At 39.0% G+C, this 26,605-nt stretch overlaps 1 protein-coding gene and 1 pseudogene across 2 annotated transcripts in view; both read left to right on the forward strand.

Annotated features, from left to right (window-relative positions):
- Cped1 (cadherin like and PC-esterase domain containing 1) overlaps positions 1–26,605 on the forward strand; it is a 301,563-nt gene that overhangs the window by 199,395 nt on the left and 75,563 nt on the right. The window lies entirely within an intron of this gene.
- LOC101611107 lies at positions 12,263–13,012 on the forward strand (annotated as a pseudogene).

The raw sequence follows: 26,605 nt of genomic DNA on the forward strand, positions 1-26,605 counted from the left end.
TTCAGCTGTGCCACACATGCGTGCTTCCCTCATAAAACTATTGTGCCCTGAGCCCATCCAACGCATTACAGATTCCTGTTACTTAAGACAAGAGTAGTCAATAAAAACTGTTCTGTGAGCTACACTAAAATTAGAATGTGTCAGCCTGGACTAAATTCTTATTTGAGTGATGGCTTTTTAATAATCTAATTATGTTACATTCCCTGAAATTAAAAAAAAATACAGAATTTATAGAAAAAGATGTCAGAAATTAGGTAGATTAAGTTAAGGTATTTTTTATTTAAAAAAAAAAACTTCATGGAAAACAGAAGAAAGAAAAAAGAGCATCAAAATGAAGAATGCAATTGATAAAGATAGTTGGAGCAAAGTGGGATACAGTTTTCCTTCCCTTCCTCTCTTTCTTGCTGTCCTCCCCTTTCCTTTCCTCCTCTTTTCATGAATTTTCTGTGCAGTCACTGAGTGTTGTTGTGTTTCTGAGACTGAGATTTCTGTTTCCAATGATGCTTGATGTAACTGGAAACAGCAGGCCCCTGGAGAAGCCCCACTGGGAGACGCTGTTGCTGGTTATCCAAGATTCTCAGGTTTAAATGCCAGTTGTCTCCTTGCTGTCAGGATTACTCTGAGCAGGCTATGCTTTGTCTGACGATAACAGACCCTACTTCACATACTATTGAGAGCGTTAATGATATGTGACCACATATGTAGCAGGAAGACCACTGTGCCGGGCACGTGGAAGGTGGTTGAAATATGTTAGCTACTTTTTTTTTTCTTTCTTTACTCCTCTTTTTACTTCACTTACAATTTTTTTTTTTTTGTCTTCAAAGAATCATTTCTACCCATTATCCTAAGGTTCAATTTTATCCTTTCAAAAGAAAAACAAACTTCTAACTTCTTGTCAAAGCCTTATGAACATGTGAAAAATCTGTGAGTATATTATAATCATTAATAAAATATCCGTAATAATGTATCATAGAATCCAAAAGCTTCCAACAAATATGAAAGACTTGATCTCAACTGTGTGGGCCCCAAAATCATTGGTTTATGGCAACTAGATTCATTGTTTGCCCCAAGATTTCTAGTAGTGTCTGAATCCATTTCTTTAAAAATAGAAAAAAAAAAAATTCAAATCTGTCAACAGGAAATGAGGTGGCCAGTGGCAATAAAAGTACTAAAATTAAGGAATATTTGTTTCAGAGTTTAAAAACAACGTTTGGGAATGAGAATTGGTGACAGCTGTCAAGTGAGAAATATTTACTGACTTTTAGACAAAGATCTGAGTACGTAATGGTTCTTCTCCTGAGCCATCTTCCCAAAGGAAGTGCAGAGGACATTATGAGAGTCTTGGGAATTCCAAATATCCTGAGAGTGGCTCAGAAGGCCAGGACTCTTCTGGAGTTCCCCAGGCAGGGGTTTTGTCCCTGTCACCCCTCACAGAACTAATCCACAAAATAAACACGGGACAAATGTGTAAAATGTAGAAAGTTGCTTGTGTACATGTTTAAATGATGTGAAATACCTGAGGTGTGAGTGAAGAGTAGAAATAATTGGACTTGACTTGTTTTACAGGGTATTTTAATTTTAAATTTCAATGTTGCTTTTGAAGTTGGCTTACAACATGAAACATTAAGCACAGGATATGCTTAAGTTTTGATAACTGGAGAAGTATTTGATTTGTGATTTAAGATTCATACAAAGCACTTGGTGGAGGCAGCTGTTTTTACATTGTGTGTGAGTGTCTGTGGTGCACAGTCATTTCTGCATTTCTTTAAAGGTTCCTTTTTTTGTGTGTGATTCTTTTCTTCCAAAAGTAAGGAAAAAGAACCACGGTGCATTCTTTATTGAATGGAGAAAAATTGATCTGGTTTCAGCCATTTTTCTTACCATTCTCCAACTGATAGGTTGACATGATTGGACGGAGGCATGTTGTGACAGGAGAAAGCAATAGTTCTATGAGGTTACAATGTAAATGTAATTGAAATTTTTGTTCCATTGCAGACAAATGTAAAATAAGTACCATTATTATAATAATTTAATCTAAAAGCTGATTTTCATTATTTCTTGGTTTTCCTTCTGCCTTCAAAGGGTCATACACTGCTTAATCTTTCTTGTGTTGAGCTTTTAAGAAGACTTGTGTTTCTTTTTAATAAGTTTTGCATTGTATTGCATACAGAAGAAAAAAACAGAGAGTAGGTTTTCCATTTCTCCTAATAATGAAGATAATCTGAACTATTTTCTGAGTTATATACTGCATACACTTGGCAATTGCCTTAATCAAAAAATTGGCAAAGGAATTAGAGGAAGAGTTGAGGTTAGTGAACAAAAAAAAGTCCTTGTGAAATTAATGTAGTCATAGAAGGATGCTTAGTTTTCAAGGATAATAAATTGCTAGAAGAACAGGGGAATGCACAAATTAACTTTTGTCTCTTAAGCAGTTTGGCTTACTTAATGGAGGTAACTTTGTCTTATGTAGAGAAGGAAACAATACTCAATAGTTAATTAAACATACCATTGAAAGCATAAAAATAATTGCTGCTGTGACTAGGACCCCTTAATCCTACAGTTAAATGAGGAGTGGAGGATGCACTGGATTCCTTTTTTTGAGCAGATTAGCCTCAAAGTGCTCTGTGGTTAAAAGCACACCACAGCCTGCAGCAAAGCCTTTCAGAAATTGACGCTGTTCCTGAGAAAAGGTCAGGGTGCCAACAAGAGAAGAATGGCTCAGGGCTAGTCTGTCCTGCTCCTCAGACACAGGGTAAGAGCTCCCTAGGTCAATCGTATATGTGTTGCATACAAAAAACAGTGTATGGTCACAAGAAATTTTAAGTAGCCGTCACATATATAAATATCTTCTAATGGAAAATATAACAGATGATATAGCCATAAGATATAAGAATCTTTCCATTCTTCTAATATTTTATAAATACTCTCATGCTCTTCATAAATGTCTTGATAAAAAGCACAAAGAAACCCTCATAGTACAAGTATTTCAGACTATCCTTTTTTATTCCTACCCCAAGTTTAAACTTTAATTCTGAAATCTTTCAGATTCCCAGATGGCAAAACTGGTAAGTGCATGCTAAACAAAAGTCAGTTCCTATAACAGCAAAAATGTTTACAAGATTTTGATTTTTAAAATGGAATATAGTTGTGAGCTGTGGAATCAGAACTGAAGAACAGTGCAGGGCTTGGTAGTAACCAGGTAGGGATGGCATTCAGCATGACTACCTCCTCCCCTACGCACGTCAAGCAACATAATTGAGAGTGAAAACCTCTCAGGAGACTGCAGGAGGTGAACATGGGCACACTGTGCATCTTCTGGGGGGTCTTGGGACTAAATCGCTACTGCTGACACATGTCCAATTATCACAGTTTCCTAATGGATGTTTAGTCCCACAGCAGGTGGCTGATAACTGAGATTCTATGCTTGAACAACCCATCAGTTCCCATTCCAAGGAGAAGAAAGTAAGAAATATGCTGGGAAAATTGCAGTGAGCAGGTAGTAATCGGATTCAGGGCTTTTCCAATGCTTTGCAAACAACTAATTAATAATATATGGTAATATATTACAGTGCAACACTGATCATTATAGAAAATGTTGTCAACTGGTGACCTTTCTACAGTTATTAAAAAATAAATCGAGAAGAAAGGCACTTAGTTTGGATCTTTTAATCTACTTCTCTGTTCAAAGTTTATCCCACCAGCTAGACCTTGTGATTTATACTTTGGAGCAAATAAAGAAACAAACCTTAAATATTGTCCAAATCTTTGTCACTGCCCTTTATTTTTTCATGTCTTGGGTAAAATATGCTTCAAATTATGTGGAGATATTTTTAAATTATCCAACAATTTAGAGTCCTGGGGATTCATACTAAACTTCATTTTCAATAAATTTATTGGATGTTTTGGGCGAGAGGCTAGCACTTATCTTCTGTATGGTTATTATAAAAGAGTCTCATGGCTGCATTTGAGATTCTTGATATTTTATGCTTCCACCAGAGTACTATTCCTGGGCCAGGATGTATTTTTGTTTTCTTAGTATTGAAAAACTGAACATCAGCATAATACGTAATTCTTATTAGCTGCCCATCAGATAGGACATTAGCAACATTCATCTGCCAAAATTATCTAAATAAAATAGCAAATATTATAGATACCATGCAGTTTATTAAAGAAGCAAAGTATTTTTTTATTTGGTAAGGCCTTAAATGAAAGGATTACACATTCCACAAAATTGCTGTAAACATTTTAATTTAAAAATTATCTTAGGGCTGGAGATATAGTTCAGTGGTAGAACTCTTGCCTAGAATGTGTGAGGCCCTGGGTTTTATCCCCAATGCCAGAGAAAAATATATATCTTAAATCTAAAAAGTCCATTGGCACTGGTTTAATCAATCCAGTCAATAGCTGGATTTCTTACCCATTAATTTGAATTGGTTAAATCTGTGTTGCCAGTTCCTCAAATTCCCATGAAGATGTCAAATCGAGGGTGTTTCAACCATGAATCCCAGTGTGTTAGGATACTGTGCTAAGAAAGGATTTTGATATGCTGGGTAGGATACTCCGGTGCTTTCTGCCTCCCCATGATCTGGGCTAGGTCTTCTCTACCCCTCACTCACCTATCCAGCTCTATAACGCATTCATTCCTTTATTCCTTTCATTGCCAATGCCAATTTTATAGGTATGTTGAACAGAAATCAAATAAATAAGCATGATTTCTCTCTTCTACTCTCTCTTGACAATCTTACGGTTAAACAAGTATGCAAATCAGTAATGTCCTGAGTACTCAGTGCTATAAGTGAAAGAACAGGCCGCTATGATGGATGATGACAGGGAACTGTAGGTAGGCAGAGAATGTCACACTATGGTGGCATAATTTAAATAAAAGAAAACCAGAATGAAAAAAAGAAAAATTCTGGAATAAAAAATTTCAAGGTAAGGTCTGGACAGATGGTTTAGCACTTAAGACACTTGCCTGGAAAGCCTAAGGACCCAGGTTTGATTCCCCAGGACCCATGTAAGTCAGATGCACAAAGTGGTACATGTGTCTGAAGTTTGTTTTCAGTGGCTACAGGCCCTGGAACTTCTATTCTCTCTATCTGCTTCTCACTCTCTCTCCCTCTTTCTCTTTCTCTCCCCAAATAAATAAATTAAATATAAATTCTTGAAGAAGAAAAAAAAAGAAAATTCCAGGATAAGAAACTGCTTGTTTCTTACCTTAGCCATGACAAGAAACAACTTGGAATTTCAAAAGGGAAAACCAGAAAGGCCAATGTCATCAGAATGGCTGGACAAGGGATAAGGGAGCACATGAGGAGAAGGAAGAGTATTCCAGGGCTAGATGGAGCATACTCTGTAGACAGGGCAGAGCAGTCTTTATACTCACAGCACCTGGAGGGACCTGAGCCTCATCAGGTCAAAAGTTAAACTTGTGACCTCATCTGTATCCCTCAGATCAGCACAAATCAGGAATCACTCCAGGTCTTTCAGTCAGAGCTAACTTTGGGAACGGTTTACACAGGTGACAATGACCTGAAAAACAAAATAGAGAATGAGGAGGCAACCTATGTCACTAAGTTTCCACTTTGCCAAACAGATGAAGACAAGGGCTGGCCTTTCTGGCATCCTCCCCACCCCATGGTACAGAGTGGCTATAAAGTTCAGAAACATAATATATTTTACTATTTTATCTTATTTTATATAGATTGTTCAACCAGACATTATGCATTTTATGATGTGAGGTGAATAGCAAATTCCTTGTACCACTCAATAGAATGGAATGTTTACATATTGCTAGGCTCATAATTCAAACAAACCAACAATGTAAAATGTGTCTAAATAATAAGAGTAATTTTAAAACTGGATATTTGCTGAGATTAATGCACCGTCAGTTTGTTTAAACCTGACAGTTATATTTCAGTTGCATTAGGAAACACTATCTATTAAAAATACAATATATTTAGGGGCTGGGAAAATAGGTCAGTAGGTGAAGTTCTTACACCCACATCCCCAGCATGAGGCCCTGAGTTTGATCCCAGAATGCTTGTAAAAAATGCCAGACATAGCCAGGCGTGGTGGCGCACGCCTTTAATCCCAGCACTCGGGAGGCAGAGGTAGGAGGATTGCCTTGAGTTCAAGGCCACCCTGAGACTCCATAGTGAATTCCAGGTCAGCCTGGGCTAGAGTGAGACCCTACCTCAAAAAAACAGAAATAAAAACAAAATGCTGGACATGGCAATGTGCATGAGTAATTTCAGTACAAGGAGGGGGAGACTCATCCTTGGCACTTGCTAACTAGCCAGTCATGTGTAACTGGTGAGCTCAAGACCAATCCTATCTCCAAAAGAGGTGGATGGCCTTCCTGAGGATAATGTTCAAGGGTGCCCTTGAGTTCAGACACGCCTGAGTACACACATGCGCATGCACCAGCATACATGTGCAACCACATGCACATGAATATACATATGCATACATGCATAACATACACATAGATGTATGCACAAAAATTAAACAGAATTGCTTTTCATATTTTATTTATTTATTTGTGTGAGAGATAGAGAGGAAGAGAGAGAATGGGTGCAGCAGGGCCTCTAGCCACCTTGTACATCTGGCTTTACGTGGGTACTGGGAATTTGGACACTGGTCCTTAGGCTTTGCAGGCAAGTACCTTAACCACTGAACCATCTCTCCAGCCCAGAAATACTTGTAATAGGAAAAATGGCCCAAGATGATTCAATGAAGCCAAATCAAGGAGTATGAGTTTAGATGAAACAATTTGGACAATATAGTGATCATGGTTGAATACAAATGTAGAATATGCATTTGATCTATTTTTTCTATGTTTGAAGTTTTCTACAAATAAACATAAAAAATTAATTTGTGCTAGGTGTGGTGGTGCACGCCTTTAATCTAAAAATCTATTGGCACTGGTTTAAAAAGTTCAAGGCCATCCTGAGACTACACAGTGAATTCCAGGTCAGCCTGAGCCAGAGTAAAACTCTACCTCAAAAAAACAAAAGCAAAATTAATTTGTGAGAATAAGTGATACTTCCCAGACTTAAGAAACCAGGCAGATGGAGCATACCTGCAATCCCCAAGCTAAGAAGGCTGGGATGGGAAGACGATGAATCTGAAGTCAAGCAAAGCTAGTTGGAGAGATAAGAGAAAAATAGCAAGAGTGTGAAAGAGGTTGAGATTCTTGGACTTTTGGCTAAGATCAAGTGCAGAGAGACAGAGAGAAGACAATATCTCCAAACTGAGTCTGTCATGAAATCAGAAAGGACGATGGAAATAGACAAGCAAGACAAAAGAAAGTGCAGGAGTGTGGAACAACAAAGAAGAGAAGCAGCTCGGTGATGGGCCACAGAGAAAGACAGGAACCTCTGGGGAGAGAGAGAAAGATGAGACAGAGAAAGCCCTCTCACAGCCAAGGTGATTGATAAGGCCCCAGACCTTGGCAGAGGTGGTTAAAAGTGGCATATTTGGATTTGGCTTGGAGCTGGCAGGAATTCTGGTGCCTGATTGTGTGACCCTGACCAGTTTTCTAAAAGAAATGGAAGCGCAGATCTAGGCAAAGGCTTGATTTCTGTATGTCACCATCTCTGGATTGATTATGTCAGGAACAGTTAACTGTTGTGGCTACAGCTCTGGAAGGATCTATGCATTCCTCAGACTGAAGATGGGTTGCCACATGATGGTGTTTAAGTCTATTTTCACTTCTAATGCTCCATCAGAGGATTATTCATTTAAGGGAGGTAATACAAAGGCAGTGTGAAAAACACATGAAATTAATGAAGGATTATCATAAAAAATAATTGGAGCTGGAAGGAAGGCTTAGCAGTTAAGGTGCTTGCCTGAGAAGCCTAAGAATCCAGGTTTCATTCCCCTACCCAGATAAGCCAGATGCACCAGGTCTGAACTTCATTTATAATGGCTAGAGACCCTGGCACACCCATTCTCTTTCTCTATCTGCTTCTTTCTCTTTCTCCCCCTCTCTCTCTTAAATAAATAAATAAAATATAAAATGTTTTTTAAAAGTTAAAAATAATCATACTTGTGGACACATTGATGTCATCTGGTGAATACTTGAGCTTATTTATAGGTAATGTGTGTGTGTGATACTGAACTAAGGGAGTGATTGAACCAAAGGCTTTGAACATCGTAGGCAAATGCTCACATTCTTAGCCTCTCATAAGTAATTTTCAAAGTCCTTATAATTTTTAGCAATGAGATTTGTTCAAGTCATACTCCATCTTTCAAAGGCTGTGTTTACAGGCATGCGCCACTACTCCCAATTTTATGCAATGCTGGGACTGGAATTCAGCGCTTCACACATGCTAGGCAAGTACTGTACCACCTGAGCTACATCTCACATGCCCATAAATTTTTCTTCTAATTTTAAAATATTTTTATTTTTATTGATTTACTTGAGAGATATACAGAGAGAAAAAGGAAGAAAAAGGGAGAGAGAGGAAAAGAGAGAGAATGGGTGTTCCAGGCCATCCAGCCAGTGCAAATGAACTCCAGACACATTTGCCACTGTATGCATCTGGCTTATGAGGGTCCTTGGAAATCATATATGGGTCCTTTGGCTTTGCATGCAAGCACCTTAACTGCTAAGTCATCTCTCCAGCCCTTTATTAAAATATTTTTATTTTTTTATTTATTTGAGAGAGAAGCAGAGAAAGAGAATGGGCATAATTTTAAAGAGATAAATCTTTTCTAGACTTAGGAAACCTAGAAGATAAATAATAACCAGATAATACTTAATAAAATACATGTTGTCCACTTGTATTTCCCAGCCTCAGAGAGATGTCTATCTTTTTCTGACCATTAGCAACTTCTCTCTCATAATATTGTCTCCCAAACTGAAAAATGAAACCGTATCTAAATTGCTCTATAACATGAGCAGGCATCTAATGCCAGAAATCTGGGTGTGTTGACAGAATTTTATTAAATCTTGGTGAAGTCTTGTGAGTTAAGTTACAAATTAGTTTATATAATTCACGCACATACAAATCAGATGTTCCCCCATGTTCAAGTCACTGCTGAGTCTTAAAGCCTGCCTAGCTTGTATTGACTATTACAATATTGTCCCTTTTGCCTGCAAATATCAAGGCCAGTTGGAGGTGAGAGCATGTGGTTGTAAAGAAAAAGGGAATTAAAGGAATGAGGAAAATACTACCAAATCTCACAAGATAGGTACGTGAGAGTAGGGAATGAAATGCCTCTTTGATTCCTGCTTTTTGCTACTTTGTAGAAACCAGGCACAGGAAAAAGAGTTTCAAGTTTTTCAGACATGAGAAAAGAGTTCATAGATTTACAGGCAGTCCTTGTCCTAGTAAGCAAATGTAAAGCCCTGGGTTGTGGAGCTGTGAGATGTGTTGGAGGCAGTGAGATGATTTTGAAGGGAAAGAAAGGCTGCTGGTTCAGGGAACATCAGCAGTCAAGGTGAAGAGCAGCACATGTGTTTGAGAGACTACAAATGGGCTGTGGCTGCTGCTTGCAAAATAACATCCAACCCTTGGCGCTTCTACCTAGAATGCCCCAAAATTCACTCACCATCTTCGTAGAAGAAGTATTGGCTGAAGAAAAGTATGGTTAGTTTTTCACACTGGGACAATGTAAAAATTGTAATAGGATTGGCAAACATGTATTTTTGTCTAACTCCAAGATTAGAGTAGGTTCTTTGCTATCAAGATGTAGTCAGAGCCGGGCATGGTGATGCACACCTTCAATCCCAGCACTCCAGAGGCAGAGGTAGGAGAATCACAGTGAGTTCGAGGCCACCCTGAGACTCCATAGTAAATTCCAGGTCAGCCTGGGCTAGAGTGAGACCCTACCTCGACAAACAAAGCAACAACAACAACAAAAGATGTAGTCAGTATTACTGCGGGTATGGTTCAGCAGTAAAGCATTCGCCTAACCGTGCACAAGCCCCTGGGTTTGATCCCAAGTATCCTACAAATGAGAAAAGAGATGGTGAAGAAAGAGGAGATGTTGTCAGTTATATTCTTGGGGTTCTCACCACAAGAAAAGATCTGTATTTAACGAGACACATAGACAGACCAACTTAAGATTTCAGCAATGTTTTTCTTGCTGCCACCCTTGCTTGACAGGTAGTTGAAAGGCAGGGCCCAGCTTTTCTGCATCTTTAATATGTTTTGATTACATTCTTCTCTTCCTCAGCTGGACTTTTGACAAACTTTTCTCACTACATTTAGCCTCATGCCCTTCTAAGCAGTAATCTTTCTAAGGTGCAGTTTTGATTTTATTTTGCCCATAACACTCCTATCTCCTTTGCCTTCTGGATAAAATGTGAGATTAGAAGGACTGCTGTGATTCAGTTCCCCCACAATATATCATATTCTGGACTCCCCATTTTATACCACTTATTTTCATTTGCTGTAGCTGTACAAGTCGTGCCCCTTTATCTGAAGAAAAAAAAAAAAAAAACTTTTCTCTTTTTCCTGACTAAACATTCTATTCAGGTTCATCTCTCTTTGAAACTCTTCCTCAGATGGTGGACCAGATATGAGAGCAAACATTCAGACTTCTTCAAATCACCTTTTCAACCTGTCTGCCTCAGTCGGCTTCTGTGGTTATGACAAATGACCTTACGCATTGTAACATGAGCAACACAAACTTGATCTGGAAAGTGAGTCCATGTAACCAATGGACTGGGCTTCCGGTAAGGGTGGTGACACACAAAGGACTTTTCTACACCATTCTCACCTTAGTACAGCAAAGGAGGAAAGGATGCCTTAGGAGGAGAAGAGATGGAAGGACCAGGTGACTGTGCATTCTTGAATGTGCAATTCATCATACTGACCAGGGTGTGGACTTCATGATTACCACTTTTCAGAAGGGTCCATCTCTTTTCAGAAGGGTCCATCTCTCAATTACAGCACAACACAAATTGAATTTCAGCATGAATTGGGAAGGACACAAACATTAAAACCCAAGCATTGACACAGAGCATATTTCACATCAGGTTAGGGTTTCTTTCACCAGCTAAGGGCTGTTTAAGGTTGGTAGCCTATCCTTTACTTGAGTATCATCAGCAATGAATGAATGGCCATGATGAAGATCTCCTTAAAGGTTTATGAAAAGCAATGCATGAATGTGTTGTGTTCATAAAGCTATCCCTATATCTCTCTATTTTTAAGTATGAAACTATGAAGAAAAATATTCAAAATAGATTCCTATAACTTCCTCCCTTACTATCAAAATTTTTATTTCAAAGGCTATTATTTTGTTTTGTTTTTCAAGGTAGGGTTTTAGCCCAGGCTGACCTGAAATTCACTATGTGGTCTCAAGGTGGCCTCCAACGCAGTACAATCCTCCTATCTCTGCCTTCCAAATGCTGGGATTAAAGGCGTGCGCCACCACGCCCCGCCAAAAAGCTATTATTTTTTTGAGAGGGAGGCCTTGAATTGAAATGTGTGGGACTCTCTATGGCCGTTAAATAAAACTGAAACAGTACAATTATGTACCGTCTGTGCCTAGTTTTTATTCTTTCCTTCAACTCTCCAGACCCTTTTGGAGTGGTGGAATGTCTGTGGCTTTTTGACTAGTGTGGCAAAACAGAACAGTTCTAATTCCCTCAAATTTGGGTGGTTATTGGTTGCATGCCTCTGCGGTTCTTTTTCATTGAGTTTCGGGTCCAAACTTTGGGAGGTATATCAGTTTCAGACCTCAATCAAAATGTATTTTTAATTGGCATGCTCATCACAGAAATTGAGAAGGATGTTACAAAGAAGAAAAGGAAAACAAAACAAAACAAAAAAAGCATTATTTGAACTATTCAATTGAAGCATTTTCCCTCGGCATTATTTCCCTGGCTTAATACCAGAATCACAGTACAATCGGGTCCACAGTGAATAAGTAGTTCAGTCAAAATGCTGTCTGGAATCTCGCAGCAGCCATTGAAACGGAAGGAGCTGCGTGTGTGTGTGTGTGTGTGTGTGTGTGTGTGTGTGTGTGTGTCCGCCAGCGCGCCTGCGGTGGGGGGAGGGGCGGCGTGGACAAGCAGGTGATGGGGGGAGAGGAGCTGAGTGAAGAGTCCCAACTCCTTGGGCTCTATTTCTTTCCTTTCTTCCCCATACCTTTTGGTGGTCGTGGGCGTTTATATTTGCTTTTCTTTACATCCATTACGAAATCTTTTTTAAAAAGAATGTGGGTTTTTTTTTGGTAGGGTTGAGGGGTGGGGTGGGAAAGTCAGGAAGGAGGGGGGAGAGTAGTGTCAGAGGATCAGGAGGAGGACATGGAGATGAAGAAGAAGATTAACCTGGAGTAAAATAAAAGAGCCCGGGAGGAGGTGACAGAGTTAGTCCTTGATAATTGCCTGTGTGTCAATGGGGAAATAGAAGGCCTGAAAGACACTTTTAAAGATCTAGAGTGTCTGAGCATGGCTAATGTGGAAGTAAGCTCACTGGCTCAGCTTCCCAGCTTAAATAAACTTCGAAAGTTGGAACTTGGTGACAATATAATTTCTGGAGGCTTGGAAGTCCTGGCAAAGAAACGCCCAAATCTTACCTACCTCAATTTGAGTGGAAACAAAATCAAAGATCTCAGTAGAGTAGACTTGCGAAATCTTAAAAATTTGAAAAGTCTGGACTTCTGTGAGATCACAAACCTGGAAGATTACAGAGAAATTATTTTTTTAGCTGCTGAAGCAAATCATGCATTTAAATGGATTTAACCAGGAGATTAACAAAGCCCCAGACTCAGATGAGGAGGATGGAGATGAAGATGGGGAGAAGGATGGGGCTGGTCCCCCTGAGGGATATGAAGAGGCAGAGGAGGATGAAGGTGAGGATGAGGATGAAGCAGGCTCAGAAGTGGGAGGAGAAGTAGGCCTCTTGTACTTAATGAAAGAAGAAATTCAGGATAAAGAAGATGACAATGATTATGTTGAAGAAGGGGAAGAAGAGGAGGAGAGGATGAAGAATGTCTTCGGGAAGAGAAAAGGAAATGAGATGCTGAAGATGATGGAGAGGAGGAAGATGACTAATTCATTCTGTGATCAGATTCCCTTTTGTCCCTTGCTGTGCAATAGAGTAATCATATCTTCTCTTTTCTTGTATGGCAGCTATCCCTACAGAAGATAATGTGTAACTTTCTATAGGAAAAGTGTGGTTTCACTATTTTTGCCTTATCATTCCAATTAAGGTACTAGTCTGTTAATAATCATTATATATGTAGAAAAGGATCTTCATTAACCCCACCCCTCATTGTGAAATTCTCTAGCATTGTATTAGGAATCTTAATATTTCTAATTCATGCTTACTGTATTAGACATTTTTTAGCCCATAATTAAAACATTTGCTTTTGCTTTTAAAAAATGCTATCTGATGTCTTGTCTAGATTGCAGCAGCAAAATTTTCTAGACAATAAGTAATACTATAAACTGCCTTTGACAGACACAATGAAAACATCTTGTGTAGAGATCCCATGTGTGGTATGATGAGAGCCAAAAGCAGAGGAGAGTGAAACTGTAGAATGGAAGTTTTGTTAAACTTCAATATTATATTTCAGTTTGCAAGTATTGATGACCATGCCTTAGGCCATTTTCTAAACATAACCAGCATTTTTCTGTTATTTCATTTCTCTTCCATCCCCCCATGCTCTCTTATAGCACATTATCTACAAAAGTTGGGTATATGATAGATAGCTGCCATTCATGGATTGATTTATATGTACATTTTCAGGATCAAGATATTCATTGAATGGAAAACTTATCCTACCCTTAAATATAAACCTTACCCCTTTATTTTTATGCTTTGTATAGCATAATATTGTACAAAACAAACAAATGTTTGATCCACAATGTTCAAATATGAATGAGCCAGTCAGACTTTGAGGGGGAGGAAGAATGAAAGGAGGCAGAGATTTGAAGGAAAAATTATTTTTTAATTTAGTTCTGTGTTTAAACATAAATGCATATTGTAATGTGAATCAGTACAAAGGAAATCATCCCCAGTGATAAAAAGCATGTATATACTGAAATTAAACAATAAATGAAGAAGGTAGGATTTTGTTTTCAGTTGAGGAGAAGCAGAGAATTTCTCCCAAACTTCCTGACAACTTGTCACCAGTCAATGCCATCTATTTTCTGGATCTTGATCAAGTAAAATCATTCTGAAACAACACAGTGCTTTCAAAACCTAGATCAAGTTTCCTTTTGAGCCTGGGGTCTGACCAAGACTGTACAGAACTCCTAAGAGGGAGATAATTTATGTTCTGTTCTGATCTCTTTCATTTATCATTGAAGAAGTTAACAAAGAAACGAAATTCACAGTAACACGGAATGTTGGGTTACCCAAAAAGACCTCTGCTGACTCAAATTTGTGGTTTATATTTTAGCTATCACCATGGTTAATTTCTATTTGTTTTTACAATGCATATGAACAAATGTTTAATAAAAAATAGAAAGAAAGTGTGGGAGGGGAGGGAGGACATTACCATGGGATTTTTTTTTATAATCATGGAAAATGCTAATAAAAATTAAAAAAATAAGATAAAAAAATAAAAATAAAAAAAAATAGAAAGACCCAAAAGTGAAATGCCTGTACTGTTAAACTAGTCAATATTTATTTGAGGTACACATCTAAACAACTATGGAAATGTGAATAGCCTGGATTACTTTAGCTGAAGAATAAGCAACAAAGATTAATAGCTCTGCAATATCTCTAATGCTTGTTTAGTAGATATATAAGCTTTTCTTTCCTTTGTACTGAGGTTTATATTGGATTATTTCAACTAAAAAATCAAAGTCACATGAATTCAATTACTTTTAAAATTTCTTTTTCTCATACATCACTTCAAACTTTTAGCTATGAGGGAGTATTTTAAATAATTCCATGGTGAACCACAAGCAAATGGAAGGGAGCATACACAGGGCAGAAGACCCCGAGAGGAGCTGTCATTTCAGGAGCACCTATACGGTGTAATACTTCATTTGGGTACTTTATATACTGGCCTCACAAGGCTAAAGTGTAACTTGTTCTATTTTACTGAGGAAGGATTTAAGGTTATAGAAGGTTATTAACTTATTCAACACCAGAGACAAAGGCTTGAACACAGTTCTGATTAGTGCCAAATTTTTGCTACTATCTTTTGTCTGTGAAACTGGGGAATAAGAGAAAGACATACCTGATATACTCCCTCCTGAAGAATTGAATGTATTTTATTGTATGTAGATAGTAAGAGTTAGAAATTAACATCTTGACCTCTATTAACAGGCATGAACAAGCAAAAAGCTTATAATTTATTTTAAGTGGTAGTAGTGAAATAAAATGTCCATAGCACTGACTGATGCTGATATGAAGTAATTTAGTTACCATATATCAACTACAAGTTTATTTTACCAGTTTTCCAGACTGTTGAAACAGAGCATACATTATCTCCACACAGCAAAACTGTGACTGATGGTCACTTTAATTACCATCTGGGCATGGCTTGCAATTTTGCTTTTCTATTAAATCTGTTACATTTTTTAATTCAGTATGTCCCTATGCTTATTAAAAATATGTTTTATGATATGAAGAACAGAAATAAATTTGAATTTGTATTTGGGGACTTTCTAATGTCTCATAAAGGAGTTTTAATTTTATAAATTCATTAGAAAGGAAGAAAATGATCTGCTATATCAGTTTCACTAGTTTTTCTATAAATATTGTGTTTTCCTTATATCACTAGTTACAAACTACAATTCTGGTTTTATCTATTAGTCCATTAATTCTTTCAAAATAAGACTAACAAAAATAAATGTATGTAGCCCCAGGCCCATTAACTGGAAATAATGGGATACTTATAAAGAGAAACTTAAGATTAATGTAAAAAGAAATTTTGTATATGGGTAATAATCTGATTATTCAGACACACAAAACAATTCAAAAATAAATTTTTTCTCTCCACATTTTAATAAATCTCATTTTCTTGGGCATCATGGGAATAGTTTTTGCTATGAAATAACATCAAAACAAAGAAGTGCTCAATTTTTTGCGACTAAGGATATATCATATCCAAGGCTGACAATTCAAGATAATAGTTGTTTTAAAATGTGATATTTTACATCAGTAGTGAAGCATACATTATACATGACACACATATGCTACACTGACATTATGAAGTAGGTTTTAAAAGTTCGCTCTGGGTCTATATGTATAAAATATTAGACAAGCTATGGACCAAATAGCACAAAATTCACCTCAAAAAATATTTCCACTCATCTCCCCTGATGGCACCCATTAAGATGATAGAGAAGTCTGCACACATACCTAAGAAATTAAGGCTTCCAGGAAACTGTGATTTTGCAGATGTTTATTGTCAAGCATAAAAGTAAATGAAATAAATAAATGATTCTTTACGTCTTCTAACAGAACGTTGAATGGGTTGAGCATTTGGTCTGAATGTGTATTCTCATGAGTGCATTAAAATCGCTCTTGGAAAAGCAGGGCCTTCCTTGAGTGCAAACAGGCTCCTTGGGTTTCTTGGCTGATGTCTTGGAGCCATAGCTGAGGATGCAGCTCTCCTAGAAAGCAGGGGTAGGTGTGCTTGGTGGTGTTTGCTTGTTGATGAGGGCAAAGTAGCCCTGGCTGTCAACAGTCCCACAGAATAGTATATACTTTTGCCCAAGCATGTCATTCAGTTTTTAGAAGTAATTTAGCTGTTTGGGGATGCTGGGAATGGGGAGGAATTTCACTACTGGCTGCTGGAGTAGTCTGGGTGAATCAAAGGTGGAAAGAAGATTGTGGGTTAACTCCACAATGCATGACCCATATAGCTCAACAAGGAAGGGCCAAGGGAAGGGGGTAGATCATGGATGAGCCTAATAATGGTACCAAACTGACTGTATTTACTGAATACAAAACTAATTAATAAAAAAAAAAATTTTAAGGTGGGATGGGGGCTAGGGGATTGCAACTTCAATCTGCCCGGTTTGCACTGGCTGTATGTAGCCTGTCACAGGCCATGAGAAAGCTACCCCAACCCTGCTGCATAGCACACAGCCAGCTTCCATTTACCTTCTGGCTGCTCCCAATCAGCAGGACCATGCTTAATCAGCAGCTTTTGAAAAAGAGCACGATTAATAAACCCCAGAAATGCTCTTCTCTGATTAAAGCAGCAACTGTGAGGCAAAATCTATTACAGCTTCGTTAGAGACCATTTTTGTGGAGAAAATAAATTATTAAAGGGCAGATTTGTAGGTATTGTAAGAAAGCGGATTTGCTGGACGAGTTGTGTCTCCCAGCTGTGAGAATTAAATGGGAGTCTGAGGACATGTTAAATTTAGTGCAGGACAGAGTTATAAGACAGCAGGGGAAAATACTGTGGCTGAAGGCGGCAGATCTTGGCCAAATGCACATTGATTTTTCAAGTCTGAGGAGACATTTTACAGTATCCTGAAACCCTCTGTACTGACACAGAAGAATGGATGAGACTAAGAATAGATGAATTTAAGATTCCACTTAATTTCCCTCTATTCTTCCTTCCTTGTTCAGTGTGTGTGTGTGTGTGTGTGTGTGTGTGTGTGGTATATACATGTGTGAATATGTGTTTGCATATGTAAGTGCATGCACAAGTGTGTAATCAACTTAGAGGCCAAAGGCTGATGGTGGGTGTCTTACTAAATTGCTTTTATGCCTTATGTTTTATAGAGTCTCACTAGACCTAGAGCTCACCCATTCAGATACCCTAACTAGCTAGCAAGCCCTAGCAATCCTGACTCTGTCTCCTGGTGCTGGGATTACAGACGCTTGCTACTGCACCGGATTTTATGTGGGTGCTGTACCAGGAGCTACACTTCGGTCCTCAAGTTGTGCAGCTGGCTTTTTACCCACTGAGAGATCCCTGAAGTCTCCTCTCTGCTTATTCATTCATTCATTCATTCATTCATTCATTCATTTATTTATTTATAACCAGAGAGAGATAGAAGAGAGACAGACAGAGAGAGGATAGGAGCTCCAGGACCTCCAGCCACTGCAAATAAACTCCAGATGCATGCATCACTTTGTGCAGCGGACTTTATGTAGGTACTAAGGAAATGAACTCAGGTCGTTAGGCTTTGCAGGCAAGTGTCTTAACCACTGAGCCACCTCTCCAGCTCCCCGCCTCTGTTCTGTTTTAAACCTCTTCTCTTAAGTCTAGCTTATTAGAGCATGAGATTCTTAGACTAAGGGTATAAACTCAGCTGGAGAGTTCAAAACTCCACTCAGTTGTCCTTACACTTAGTCTTTAATGAACCCAATTTCCTCTGTGTGTAAGTTCATTGCAGTTTAATGGTATTAAATATAAATGAAGATAAATGTTTACTTCTCTTAAAATTGCATACTAAATAAACTAAAGCATATTGCGAAAGTAATTAATCCACATATTACCTGTGAGAGAGTTGTGCTTCTATTTTAGTTTTTCCTTAGCCACTTATTTCTCCAAAGAATACCTAATAAGTTCTATTAATGAAAAAAAGTCCTAGGGGTTTTTTAAGTTGTAGCAAATTAATGCACCAATTCTCATTTTAACTTTTCTTAATTTAGGTTATTTTGCTGTCTGTTTGTATACCATAAGTGTTCCTTGGTCATGCTCTGTGAGTGCAGGCACAAGAAGTGCTTTTAGACATGCAGAAGCTCTAGGGTGCCTCTAATGCCTTTACTATGAGTACCATTAAGCAATAGAAATCACTTATATGGGGCATTTTTCACATCCAGAAATTTTCTAAGTAATTTCATGAAAGTGACGTATTTCTTACAACAAGATGAAGGAAAAGCACGGAAAGAACAATTGCCAACAAAGGACATAGATCTGTCAAGTGTTTGGGGTTTGGGGTGTGTATATGCGTAAGGTGAAAGAATGCAGAGGAAAGTGTTGAGTGTGCTCAAAGAATGCAGTATCGATATTACAACTACTGGAAGGACCATGACCTGGGCTAGCCTTAGGCCTTGACTGGGAGTGGATGTGTGAAGATGGATGCTGAACCTAGCAGGACACAGGAGCAGGGAAGCACACTATCGCACTGCATAGTCTTTGGAATGTACGTACTTACTATGAGTAGGAAAGCCAGACTAGACTATTAGGCCTACAATCCATAAAGATCAGGCATAGCGATATTGCTTTTGTTTGAGACCAAATTGACTTTTTTTTAAATTGAGATGCATTCAGAAATGCATTTCAAGATTTCTGTCTAATAACAGAATGTGATTAGACTGTGATGAGAAAAGTTGGCACTAGATTTTCAGAATAAAGTTACAATAAAAGCTAAGAAAATATCTTCCCAAGCCATAAGGTGTGACTCAATTTTTAGTATTAAGCATGAAGTCCTCCAACTGAGCAGGTCTCCAATCCAACCAAAGCCCAGTTAGTTATGCCCATAACCTGTGTACCACTATTGTTTTCATGGATACATCTAACCCTGGCTGGTTGATAGTGTGGCTTGCAAGAGTCACTGCTTGTTAAAACTGTTGTGGCTTTTCTCCCCCGCCTTCCACCACTATGGCAGCTATCCAGAAAGGAGGTGACCTACAAATACACACTACAGGAAACATTTCTACCATGGCCTCCAAGGCTCAGGGAATATTGCAAAAGAGGAAATGAAAAGAATGGAAGAGCCACAGGGTGGGAAGGAGTACTGGGGCACTGTAACCCAGCCGTGAACTGAATGATGCATTCATTACCTCACAAGGGTTGTGGTTACCTATACAAGACCTGCACACCCATCAACACACTGACATAGAGGACAGAGGAGGACAAAAGAGAAGGAGACAACAAAGAAGAGGAGGAGGACTGCTTAGAAAGAGAAAGCTACTCTGTGGAATATAGGTAGAGAGGAGGGGACAAAACAGGAATACATTGGGAATATGCTCAAATTCTCTGTATGTGGTGTGCGTTTAAATTAATTACATAGTGTTAGTGGTTGTTACATGAAAAGAAAGGCATTCAGCAAAGATGAGCACCTAAAATCCCAGTACTTAGCAGGTGGAAGCAGCAGGATCAGGAGTTGCAGCCTGGGATACATGAGACTATCATTTAAAAAATTAAATGGGCTTTTGAAGGAAGGGAGGAAGGAAGAGAGGGAAGGGGATGGAGGTAGAAGAAAGAAAAGAGCAAAGGAAAGGAAAAAAAAAAACACAAAATAGGTGGGCACGGTGGTTCAAGCCAGTAATCCCAGTATGCAATAGGCTGAGTCAAGTGGAGGATCATGAAATCAAGGCTCATCTCAGCTAGACAGGGTGATCCTGTCTCAAAAACCACATAGAAATACGGACAAAAATTGCAAACCTCTAGCCCCTTAATACCATATAGATTGGCAATACAAACCAGAAAAATCTCAAAGCATTCTGTTGGAGCATCCTGGCAAAACAGCAAGCATCATTTATTCAGTGTTCAAATGCCATTTCCTCAGTGCCATGCATGCATCTTTCTTGATGCTTTCTACAGTTCAATTTTGATCATTCTATTCAGCCATCCTCTCGGGGTGCCTGCTATGGATATGCATGAAAGATGCGCATGTCCGATCCATTTTCCCGGCAAGTCTGAGTGGCGAGTGTGAGCCCAGCAAGCACGCTGCTGTCTAATTGAAAGCATCTGCAGTATATTTCCCATGGTGTGATTCCTTAGGTTTTCTCTTACATGTGCTTTGGAGTGAACTGCCAATCCTGCTTGTTTTCGTCTCACAGCAGCCACAAGCTGAAGGCCTCTGCATGCTGAAAGGTTGACCACCTCACCTGGCTAGGGACACAGGAAGCTACAGTTATGAAGTGGCCAAATAATTTTACAGATGTATATGGTCATGTGGAAAAGCACTCAGGAATATCATATGACTCATCAAAGTGATTTGATCTCAAGTTCATGTATATATGTGTGTGTGTGTGTGTGTGTGTGTGTGTGTGTGTATGTATATGTATATGTATATGTATATGTATATGTATATGTATATGTATATGTATATGTATATATGTATGTATGTATTCAATTAGTTGCTAGCTTCCTTATAGAAATCCTTAGAGTTCAGCACACACCAGAGGGGTTCCTCTGAACCAAATATGGTAATGGTTGGGATTTTAACTTCCATTGTTTGTTTGTTTGCTTTTCTTATCCACTGAAGAATAGTGCTAATCCAATTCAATACATGACAAAAAGGGAAAAGCTGTGGCAATCCACAAGTATAGATTAAATGTCAGGGAATGACTGCAGTCTGTGAAGGACTCAGAACTATTGAAATATACAGAAATGCCTGGGGAATGATGGCTTGGAAGTAGAAGTGACAAGTACACATTAACATTCTGGTTGGGAAACCAAGAAGAAACTAACAAGGGGTTTCATACAGTCAGTATCAGCATGGCACTGCTGGATGTGGCTCTCTGTGATTTATAACTGGGAAAATCCACACCCGAGTGTAATAATGAGTAAAAGTGTGAGAGCCTTGGAGAATATGGTACGGTTTACTGACTTTTCCAGTCAAGTTCAAGCCTTGCCAACCAAATTAATTTAGCTAACAAGCATGCTTTAAATATTTTCATCAAGTATATGGTCTTTATAAGGTCTGTAGGAAAATACTGTGTGTGTGTGTGTGTGTGTGTGTGTGTGTGTGTGTGTGTGTCTGTCTGTCTATATGTCTATAGTTCCATTTTTATAGATCAGTATTTTCCAATAGATACATAATATAGGCTACATGTAAATTTTAGTTTTTTTAAATTAAAGAACAAAAAAAAGTTAATTTTAATACTATACTACTTAGTCAAGCATGTCTAAAATATAATCAGTACAAGACCTAGTGAAATTTTAAATACTTTTCCATATCTTCTAGATCAATGTCTATTTTATTCTTAAAATGAATCTCTATGATAGTAGTTAAATTCCAAGTGTTTAATTGTGCTTACCATATTGAATAGCACAATTCTAGGGACTTAACAATTCAGCTTTATGAAAACTCTTTTTTTTCTTTTAAATATTATTATTTACTTATTTATTTGCAAACAGAGAGAGACCAAGAGAGAAAAGGGGTGCACTGGGAACTCCAGATTTTGCAAATGAACTCCAGGTGCATGTTCCACCCTGTGTATCTGGTTCTACATGAGAACTGGGTAGTGGAACCTGGGTTATTAGGCTTTGCAGGTAAGCTCCCTAACCACTGAGAAATCCCTCCAACCACACATGTCTTAAGTTATTTTTGAGGTAGCGTCTCACTCTAGCTCAGGCTGATCTGGGTCTCACTCTGGTAGTCCTAGGTGGACCTTGAACTCACAGTGATCCTCCTACCTCTAATTCCCAAATGCTGGGATTAAAGTCATGCATCAATATGCCCAGTTTAGACTCCAGTATTTTTGTTTCTGAAAACTATTCTCACATGATAATAAAAGTTAAAACTTGCAAACACATGGGGTTTTTCCTAACATCAGCACAATAAGCATTAATGAATCAATTATAGCAATGGTTCCAAGAATGTGGTTGGGAAGCCATTACTTTTTCTATGTAATATTTAAAATGGTGTGTAAGTACTTGGATTGAAACTTTTGTGTTAAACACATTTCCTTCTGCTCTTCTGCTGGTGGAAACCTCTGGTATTTTGAGATCCTATGTACTCAAATTTTAATTTTTTTACAAAACCTCTTTATGGATAGGGTTACTATGGAAAATGATGGTTTAAAATCAATATAAGTGAGGTAGAAATCTAGAAATAAAGAAAAGGCAGAGTTTTCCTGAGATGCCTTGGAGATAAGAGTTCATCTTCAATTAATTCTTCTCATGTTTTGATAAAGAAAAGTTTATTAAGGCATTTGACACACTGTCCACTTGGCTTCCTCCCCAGGAAATGTTTAAGTTTCCTTAAAAACAGAGACAGTTTCTTCTTCACATTCTTACTTTGCACTGGGCCTGATCAGGATAATCAGTAAATGGGATTAAATAGCAAATCTGATAGAAATATGTGCCATGTGGAGTCATTGTGGAGCATGGCTTACAGAAGCCAGTAAGAGAGACAGAGATCACATCAGGAAGTTGAGGTTAGTGGACAAAGCAATGAGGACGATGGTGCTCCCACCTTCTCTCAGGTTCGGTCTGGCATTCACCAGACTATCTTAAAGGTATATCTGACTGGGAAAATGCAAAGAAGAGCAACAAAGAGAAGGGACTTGAGGCAAATCCGGGAGTCATGTGTCAGCATCTAAGAAAACCTTTAGTAATACATGGGCATTTGTGCCTGTAACAGAGAAGTCTTCAGGATTTTTGAGACCTGTGCTCTTTTCCTAACCCATAGCTTAGAGTTTTCCTTGTTTGCAAAACCCTTTCTCTAAGAATAGATTTCCCCTTGCATTAACACAAAAGAAGAGAAAGACTCCCATTTACTGCTCCTGTGTTTCCGCACTGACTGTATTTAATTTAGTGTTAGATAAAACAGAATTATTGAGCAATACTGAACACACTAACAAATTAATCCTGTGGTCATAATTGTATCTACAGACAGTACCCAGAACCCCCTTGATACATTTTGGAGATATTGTTCTGACTCCAGACTTCACCAAGAAAAGACAATTTTCTTCCTACTGCTTCCAGAAATCCTCTCCAGAACATTACCTTTGACCTGGTTTTTAATTACCAACCTCTTTTAGCTTGTCCTTGCAATGTTTTGACCACCCAAGGAATGCACCAGGCTGAAGATCAAAGAACCCTGCTGGTTTGCACTTGGCTACTGGGGTGGCTCTAGGTTGTGGCTCTTTTGGAAATAACACTGATGTCTTCATCAGAGAAGCCAGCCACAAGAATAAGTAACCAGTATCTGAAGATAAGAGGAACTGTCAAAAGTAACATAAACACAGTGGAAAGCCGCCCTCTCTGTTTCCCACTGGGCAACAATGGCTATTTTACCTAGAAATAGTCTTTTGCTAGAAAGCTTTAAGCCTCAGAGAGCCATAGGGTTCCATTTGGGGTTAGTCTTCTATCTTGAAATTGCTATGGTTATCATCACAAGACAATTACTTCAAGGAAAAAAAATATTTCTGTAGTTGGCTCCAGAGGTTTCAAATATGTGTTCTGATTTATATCTGTTAAATAAGTTTTATTAAGTATTTAACATATACATCATGTAATAGGCTACACACATAATAAAATGTTTACTATAGTGCAAAATTAATATGTCCATCATTTCACATAGCTATTGGTATTTAAAGGAAAAAAGGGTGCATAGTGTCACATATAAAATCTTTTTGAAAAATAAAATTAGGGCTGGAGAGATAGCTTAGTGGTTAAGGTGCTTGCCTAGGAAGCCCAAGGACTAGGTTTGTTTCCCCAGTACCCATGTAGCCAGATGCACATGGTGTTGCATGCTTCTGGAGTTTGTTTGGAGCAGTAAGAGGCCCTGGTGTGCCCATTCTCCCTCTGCCTTTCTCTTCCCCCCTCTAAGAAATAAATAGGATAAAAATAATTAAAAAAAAACTTAAAAACTAAAGTTAGACGATGAAACAGAGTACTTTGGGTTCTGTGGTCATTTGTGGGTAAAATGGAGAGATGCAGGTCAAAGGATGAAAACTGACATTTTGATGTATCATCTCAATTGACACCCTTGGTAACAGAGGCAGGGTAGGACACTAGACAAATGGAGGCCTGACCTGAGGGCAGAGAGTGTTCTGTTTCTTATTGTTCCTTCCATCCCTAAGAGCCCTGGGCAACAGTAAAGTCAGCGACATCGATCAATGTTAACATCTATCATTGCTGAGTCCATAGATAGGTGCTCACTCTAAAGGCTCTTAAGCAGCAGGGTATACTATCATTTTCCAAAGAACTTCCAAGAAAGTGCATGTACGTAGTAAGTTTTCAAATATATTTGATGACATGTTCAGAGATTATGCTTTTGTTAGAATTATTCTCTCCTTCAAGCTTAGGTGCTTGTTAATTTCTCAGAGCAGTTGCTCCTATTTTAAGACCCGTTGACTTGCTGCCCATCATAAATAATGATGACACACCTGGCCCACCACCAGAGGACATGACCCACATCCTTTTCAGATCTTTCCTTCTCTTCTTAAGCTTTCACCCTTCTGTCCTAAGTCTCAGCAGATCATTAGCAAGATCAAAGCCAACTGGCATGAACCCACAATGTCTCTAAATCCTTCTATACCATCACAGATCCCCTCTCTCTGAGAAGTGACCCTCCACCCTCAGAAGCTAATCCCTCTAACTAGTAAATTAACCTTCAAACATCCTTGCAATTGATTCCTCCCTCTCAGAAACATTCATGTCATCTCACCTATTTTCAAATTATTCTTTCTCCCTCCTTGTGACTCCCAAGGCATTTTACAGCTGTTTCCTCTCTTTCTCTCTCAACAGCTTAGGACCTTAAAGCATAGCTTCCAGTATGCCAATATGCCATGCTATACCATCACAGAATACCCCTAACTCCCTTCTACCCATTTCATTAAGTCAGAACACCAAATATTCGTGATGTACTTGTGCAACTCGTCCATAACTGTCTGCCTCTCTTCTGCATTGTTTTTGATTTTATGGTGATATGAAAACAGTTCTTTTCTGTCTGAGGGAAACAAGGGCAATAAGATTAAAAATTTCATAACAGGGGAACATAACAAGACATGATGGGGGAGTGATGAGGAGAAGGTCATGAGGCTATGTTCTTATTTGGATGTCCAATAGCAGAAGGATAAACGCATAGGAAGTAAAACAAGGAAATAAGGTAAGAGACTGCCCTTCAGTTGGGCACAACATAGTGAAGCTGGCTCCAAGACTGGAGGTGATTGTTGTGAAGGGCCATCAAGGCAAGGTCACAACAGGCAACTTCACTAGAAGTTCTGAATGCATGTCTGCTCCCAGTCCAGTCCTTTGCCCACTCTCAAAGACCAAAGGGAGGGCTAGCTTCCAAAAGGAGAGACGCAGCAGCATATGCAGTACCACGAACACCACAGCACATACAGTACCCCAGACACCCCATAGCATGTACAGTGCCTCAGACACCCCACAGCAGGTACAGTGCCTCAGATACCCCACAGCACGTACAGTACCTCAGACACCCTACAGCACATACAGTATCCCAGACACCCCACAACAGGTACAGTGCCTCAGATACCCCACATCAGGTACAGTGCCTCAGACACCCCATAGCACGCACAGTACCTCAGACGCCCCACAGCAGGTACAGTACCCCAGACACCCCACAGCACATACAGTACCCCAGACACCCCACAGCAGGTACAGTACCCCAGACACCCCACAGCACATACAGTACCCCAGACACCCCACAGCAGGTACAGTGCCTCAGACACCCCATAGCACGCACAGTACCTCAGACACCCTACAGCACATACAGTACCCCAGACACCCCACAACAGGTACAGTGCCTCAGACACCCCACATCAGGTACAGTGCCTCAGACACCCCATAGCACTCACAGTATCCCAGACACCCCACAGCAGGTACAGTGCCTCAAACACCCCACAGCAAGTACAGTGCCTCAGACACCCCACAGCAGGTACAGTGCCTCAGACACCCCACAGCAGGTACAGTACCTCAGACACCCCATAGCATGTACAGTACCTCAGACACCCCACAGCAGGTACAGTACCCCAGACACCCCACAGCACATGCACTGCTTCAGACACACCAAAGC

The sequence above is a fragment of the Jaculus jaculus genome, chromosome 10, assembly GCF_020740685.1.
Source record: "Jaculus jaculus isolate mJacJac1 chromosome 10, mJacJac1.mat.Y.cur, whole genome shotgun sequence".
Taxonomy (NCBI): domain Eukaryota; kingdom Metazoa; phylum Chordata; class Mammalia; order Rodentia; family Dipodidae; genus Jaculus; species Jaculus jaculus.